Here is a 6,367-nt window from a genome sequence, read left to right on the forward strand (position 1 = left end):
GGCAGCCCTGGCCCCAGCAAGGGCACCCCAGTCTCCATCCTCCTCCCAGGGCCTGCTGCGTGGATTGCCCCATGAGCCCAGGAAAGGGAGGCAAAGTGTCGGGGAACAGAGGGCTGGGCCTTTTCCCCAGGGGCTCAGGTATTGAGGGATGACCAAGACAGCTGCCTCTCCTCCCCTCAAAGGATCAGCCTCCGCTGCACAGAGGGCAGAGCAGAAGGGGCATCTGTCTGCCTTCGTCCCTCTGGAGGCCTCCTCAGCATTTTTCTGCTTCTCCCCATATTCCTGCTCCTACACGACGTCACCACCGGGCACTGCTGCCCATGGTCCATGAGACAGTCCCAGGCCCCCCACCTAGAGACCCAGGACGGTGAGGACTGGACCCCTTTCCCTTTATTCTCCTTGGCCTGGGCTCCCACAACCACCACTCCAGGCTGTGTATCGAATATTATCACATAAGAATAGAAGGGCCTCCTCCTTAGGTGGCATGGCCAAGGAAGGCCCCTCTGAAACCTGAGGCCTGAAGGACAAAAGAGAATTTCTTAGATGCAGGCTTTGAAAAACTTAAAAAGGGAAACGCAGCATAGGATGAGGAATGATTGCATTTATTAGTAAGTTAGACTTTCCTTGATCGCATTGTTCCTGAAGGAGGCACTTTGTGGGCATTCACAGTTCCGACCCTGGTGACAAGCACTCTTGGGTGTTCCCTAACTCTCCATTCACCACCAGAGATGTCTCGTTCTATGGAGATTTTGAAAAGAATGAAAAATATAAAATAGGTAGAAATGAAACTCCTAAAACTTCTGCTTCCACCCTAATAGATGGTGTTAAGGAGGACTTCCGGGTGCACACACTGCATTTTGTAGGCCACCTGGTGACGTATCAAGAAGGAAGAGCTGCCTAGGATGTAGAAAGCTGGAGCGTGTCACTCCCACCCTACAACTAGAAAAAGCCAATCTACAAAATCGTAACTTTTCTTGAACCCCCGACAGCAACCATAGTGTCTTGGTCTGTTTGTGCTACTAATACAGAACACCACAGACTGGGTCATTTATGATTAACAGAAATTTACTGGCACCCAGTTCTGGAGGCTGGAAGTCCAATATCGAAGTGCCAGCATCTGGCGAGGACCTTCCTGCTGCACCATCACATGACAGAAGGTGAGAGGGCAAGAAGGAGCGAGAGAGAGCCGGCTGAACTCACCCTGTTACAATGGCATTAATCCCACCCATGGGGGTAGGGCCCTCGTGGCCTACTCACCTCTTAAACGTCCCACGACTTCATGCTGTTAACAATGGCGACCATATTTCAACAAGAGTGCTAGACGGGACAAACATTGAAACCACAGCATAGAGCAACCCCCAAATCCAAACCCAGCTGGACTCCCGATTGGATTGACCCAAGCCAGGGCAAAGGCCTAGCAGAAGGAAAGGCAGAGCCATTTCCTGGCATGACCTTTTATCTGGCGTGCACTGTGCGTGTGCAGCACTGAGGGAGCCTTGCCCCAGCCCCACACCCTCTCCCCCAGGCCCTGCTGCCGCGGCCTACCTGCCCTACTTCCAGCACTTGCACTCTCCTCCCAGGCCCCACCCTGGAGGCCCACAGGCTGGCTGGAAGTGTGGGATGTTGATTCCCCCAGAATAGCCCTCAGCTAGTGACAGATGGGAGTTGAGGCATTAACACCCATGTCAGGTAGGACAACTCTGGCCTGTTCCTCACTGTCTCCCAAGGGCCCCAGCAGGATCAAGCCTCGGTTGCCCACGGTGCAAACTCACTCATAAATAGGCCCCTTCTTGGCTGCCTTCCCCTCCCTGGGTCACCTCCCAATAAACCACTTGCATTCAAATCCTCGTCTCAGGGTCTCAACCTAAGACAGCTTCCCGCCCTCTCCTCTGTCCCCACTTAGGAGCCCTCAGGCCCAAGCCTGAGACAGGCAGAGCACTCCAGCAGGCTGTTCCTGAAACGTGGCTGTGTTCAGGTCTCATCCATCTCCGTCCTGCAGAGAGGAGGCTCCACCATCTCTGCACAGTGATCCACCTGCTCAGCACCCTAGGCAGCCCCTGATTTGCCAGAAGCCCAGCAGAGTACACAGCTCGGCTCCTGGGGCTGGTCCCCAGTTGGGCTAGCCTGGACAGTGCCATGTGCCAAGGCACAGGCAGTGGGGTAAATCCCTCAAAGCAGTGGACCATCCCTGTCTTTGCCATCTGTCAAAGGAAAGCCTGGATCAATTTCAATTTTAAAATGTTTCTTCTCAGTTATCTTTTCCACCAGTAAATCCCTGTTACCAAAGACATTCAGAAGAGTTTGGGCAAGACTGGCCAAAAAATGGTTAAAATTATCAAACTACTCTGCCCCCACCCCCATTCCCAAATCTCTCCATCAGTTGAAAATTGTTTGATTCATCGTGGAAGTAAATTTTCTTGCCTGAACACAGGCTGGTTGCTCAAGGAGGCAGCTGGGAGAGAGCGAGTGGGCAAGGAGCCAGGTTGAGGGTGCAAATCTGCAGGAAGGAGCCCTCAAAGGAGGCCATTCCCAGCCTACAGAAAGACGTCCACCTTCCATAGCAGCGGGAGCTAGGTACCTCAGATGATGTCTTAGACGTTCTTTTAACAACACCTAGAAAATAGAGCCAGCAGCATCACCTTTCTCAGGATGGTGTGAGGATTTTCTGTGATGAGTCATGGGCAATGGCTTGGCCACAGTGTATAGTTTGTAAATATTATTTGTTTTAAGCCTCTTGTTCCAGCACTTTTAGGATTGCTCTGTGGGTATTTAGGGTGGCCAGAGGTGTCTCAGAGATTGGTATGGGGACTCAGAAGGACAGAAGGCAGGGTTCCAGGACACAGAAGGCCTTTTCCTCCCTCCGCCAGCCCAGGTGGTATGGAGTGACCACACCTCCACCCGCATCTCTCCTGGGCCCACTACACTTCCGGCAGCGTGCGACCCCTTTCCGTGCCCACTGGTTTACGCAAACTCAGAGCCACCACTTTGGTCCCCCTTGGATCCCTCAAGTCTCCTGGGGGTTGGGGAAGCCAGTGATGAAGCTGCACAGCTATCAGGGTGAGTGGAGTCACAGTGTGACCAAGAGGTGTCACTGTGCCATATCTGCACAGTCCATGTGGGATGTGGGGGTCAGGACAGTGACTCGGGCAGGTTGTATACAGCTGCCCCAAAGGGAGGTGGTCACCAGGAGGCTGTTGTATAAAGCAGATATGTGGACCAACCATTTTGAAGGAGTGGGAGAGGGCAGAGAACTGGAAACTGTGTCAAGGTGACCAAGCCCTAGCTCTAGTACAACAAAGTCCCACTTAGATCCAAAATGGATGCCAAGGTTATGTAAAAGTATAAGAATTCACTACACTCCATGTGCTGGATCTCATAGCCTGGCTGCCAGCATTCTGGGTGGCTATTGATGAAGATTGAGGTTCTCAATGCTTGGTAGAGAAATTTTTATTTTCAGTATGAAGCTTCTGCACTAAATCATACCTGGTGCTCCCTGGTCCAGAGACCCAACCTATCCAAAAATAAATCTCCAGTGGTCTACTGAAGAGCGGTTCCCTGGGGGTCTGCCTGCTTCTTAAACAGACTTCCAATCAGCCCTCCAGCTGTCAGCCTACCCTCCTGCCAACCACCGGAGCACATGCCACTCTGGTGGCTGAGCTGTTGGAGGTCCTACAGGGCAAAGCTGCCTCCTCCTTTCTTTACTGACAACATCAGATTCAGCTTTTTTGGGGCTGCTAAGTGGAGCCACTTGTCCATGTCATTTCTGGCTCCTAAAATTTTGTTACTGTCATCTCCTTTCTTTCTCTTTGTCCACGTAGGTTTATGCTGTCTTTTAATCCTTAACTGATATTTTAGTGATATCTCCGAGATGGAACAGAAGTGAAAACTATCTTTGCTGGGTTCATTCTTCCATTGCTTGCAATCAAAAGATCCCCTACTATGTTCATTCGAGTGCACGTTTGTGTGCAGTAAAAGAAACCCTCTTGGCTTACACAAGAGAAATTTCTTTCCTTGTTACTCTGCCATCTAAGAATCCCAGCTGGGGTGGTGGCTCTGCTCTAGAAGACCCAGGCTGCTGCAGTCTTCTTGTTGCTCTGCCTTCCTTAAGGGGCTGTTATCAACAATGGGTTTAAGATACTCTCCTGCCTACAGCAGAGCTTGTGGGAAAACACAAAGGGGCAAAGGTGGGCCCCCACACCCCCTTTAACTGCATGCCCAGAGAGTTGCATGCCTTGTTTCTGCTCACCTCTCACTGACCAGAAGAACTCAGTCCCATGGGCAAATCTAGCTGCAAGAGGGTTTAGAAATGAAGTTCTTCCCCGGGGATCATGTGCCCAGCCAAATGTCAGGGCTCTCTTCCTATGAACCAGAAGGAAAGAGAAGATACTGGGTGACTACTAGCAGCCTCTGCCACTCTGATGAAGACACCAGTCTTGACAGGAAGTCATTCTAGGTCCCTGCAATGAGCATTCACCTCCACTTCCCTCTTCAACATGCCAGAGCATGGTTATCTTTGACTGTGCCTGGCTTCCCCTGACACTGGGGCCCTGAGGACAGGCAGGGACATTTGGAGTCTCACAAGAGCAGGACCTGGTGTCCCAGGGACCAACTGGGGTCAGGACTTTCAGGAATACTGGGGCTGCCAGAGAAAGTTCTGCCAGCTCCTGCATGAACAAGCCTCAGCCCAGTAAAGGGAGACAGGATATCAAGGCTGTGTTAGTTTTGTTACCGCATAACAAACTACCACAAATTTGGTTGCCTTGAAACCACACCCATTTACTATCTTACAGCTCTGGAGTTCAGAAGTCCAAGTGCATTTAACTAGATTCTCTGCTTAAGGTCTCCCAAGGCCAAAATCAAGGTTTTGGGCAGACTAGGCTCTCATTTGGAGGCTGTGGTAAGAATCCGCCTCTAAGCTCATTCAGATTGTTGGCAGAATTCAATTCCTCATGGTTGCAGGACTGAAGTGCCCAGTTTCTTTCTGGCTGGCAGCTGGGGACTGCTCTTAGCACCAAATGACCACCTGCCTTCCTCAGCACATGGCCACTCCAACCACAAAACCATTAACAGTCCTCAAATACCTTGTGTGCTTCAAATCTCTGACTTCTTGTTCTGCTATGAGCAGAGAAAACTCCCTGCTTTTAAAGGGTTCGAAGAACTGAATTAGAGCTAACAGGCAATCTCCTTTTTGCTATTAATGCAACATAATCACTGGAGTGATATCTCATCATGTTCAGAGGATTCCCCAACACCCAAAGAGGAGGGGATTAGACAAGGGTGCAGGTCAATGGGCACCATTCTCAGAATTCCACCTACTGCAAAGGCCAAAGCTGAGGGGCCATAGGTGAAGAACCAGGTGAGCGCCCATGGAACACAGAGGTGGGGGCCAGGAACTCAATGCCAGAATGGAACCAGGCCCTCTGGGAACCGAGAGGTCTCACCATCATGAGTGGGGCCAGGGAGGAGGTCAGGACACACAGTCCAGAACAGTGGGAGCTCTGGGTGACCTGCATCGAAGGGCTGTCTACCAGGCCTCGGCTGGGCTGGAGACGCGTCCATCCTTCCAGATCCAGCTCAGACCCCAGTGCCTTCCTTGTGGAGGGGCTTACACTTTTAGTTAATGCAGGAGCTTTCACCTGCTATTCCAATGAGGGCCTTCAGAGACTCTAAGGAATGCCCTGAAATTGAGGGCCTTATTTGGGGAAGGTGTGCATTTTGTGGGGAGAAGTTTCACAGCTTTTATCAGATTTCCCAAGGCATCAAAGAAAGGGGGAAAAGAAAAAGAATCACATATTGAAAGAATTAATACCCCAAGAGGCTTATTCCTATGGCTGGGTAGAGACCATGCTTCACTGACCCAAATAGGAGCCACTTGAGAACACGAATGAGTTGAGTTGTTCAACTTTTTGAAATGTCCACATACGCTCATAATTTTGGTTCTCCTTGGAAACCAAGAACTTGTCAGACTACTGACAGAGCCTAGGGGAGGGAGCACAAGGGTGTAGCGTCTGATTGTGTGATTGGGTCACTGCCACATTGAAACACTTCTGTGCCTCTCCAAAGCCCTCAGGATGAAATCCATGCCTTCCTCAACATCCCATCACATCCTCTGGGCCCCCAGAGCCCTGGGCTGGCCTCTGGGGTGGCACTTATCTGAGGGCATTGTCCATGGCTATCTGCCTGTGTGTTCATCCCCCAGTGGACCAGAAGCGCTGCCCAGACAAAGGCCAAGTCATGTCTCTTAGCAGCCAACCCAGTGCCTGACCACAGCACGTGATCAGAGGGTGTGTGGAAAGGAAGAGGAAATCAAGTGAGAGTGAATGTCCTGATGCCCTGGGGCAAAACCCATCCTAGGGATGAGGATTTT

The sequence above is a fragment of the Lemur catta genome, chromosome 1, assembly GCF_020740605.2.
Source record: "Lemur catta isolate mLemCat1 chromosome 1, mLemCat1.pri, whole genome shotgun sequence".
NCBI classification, from domain to species: domain Eukaryota; kingdom Metazoa; phylum Chordata; class Mammalia; order Primates; family Lemuridae; genus Lemur; species Lemur catta.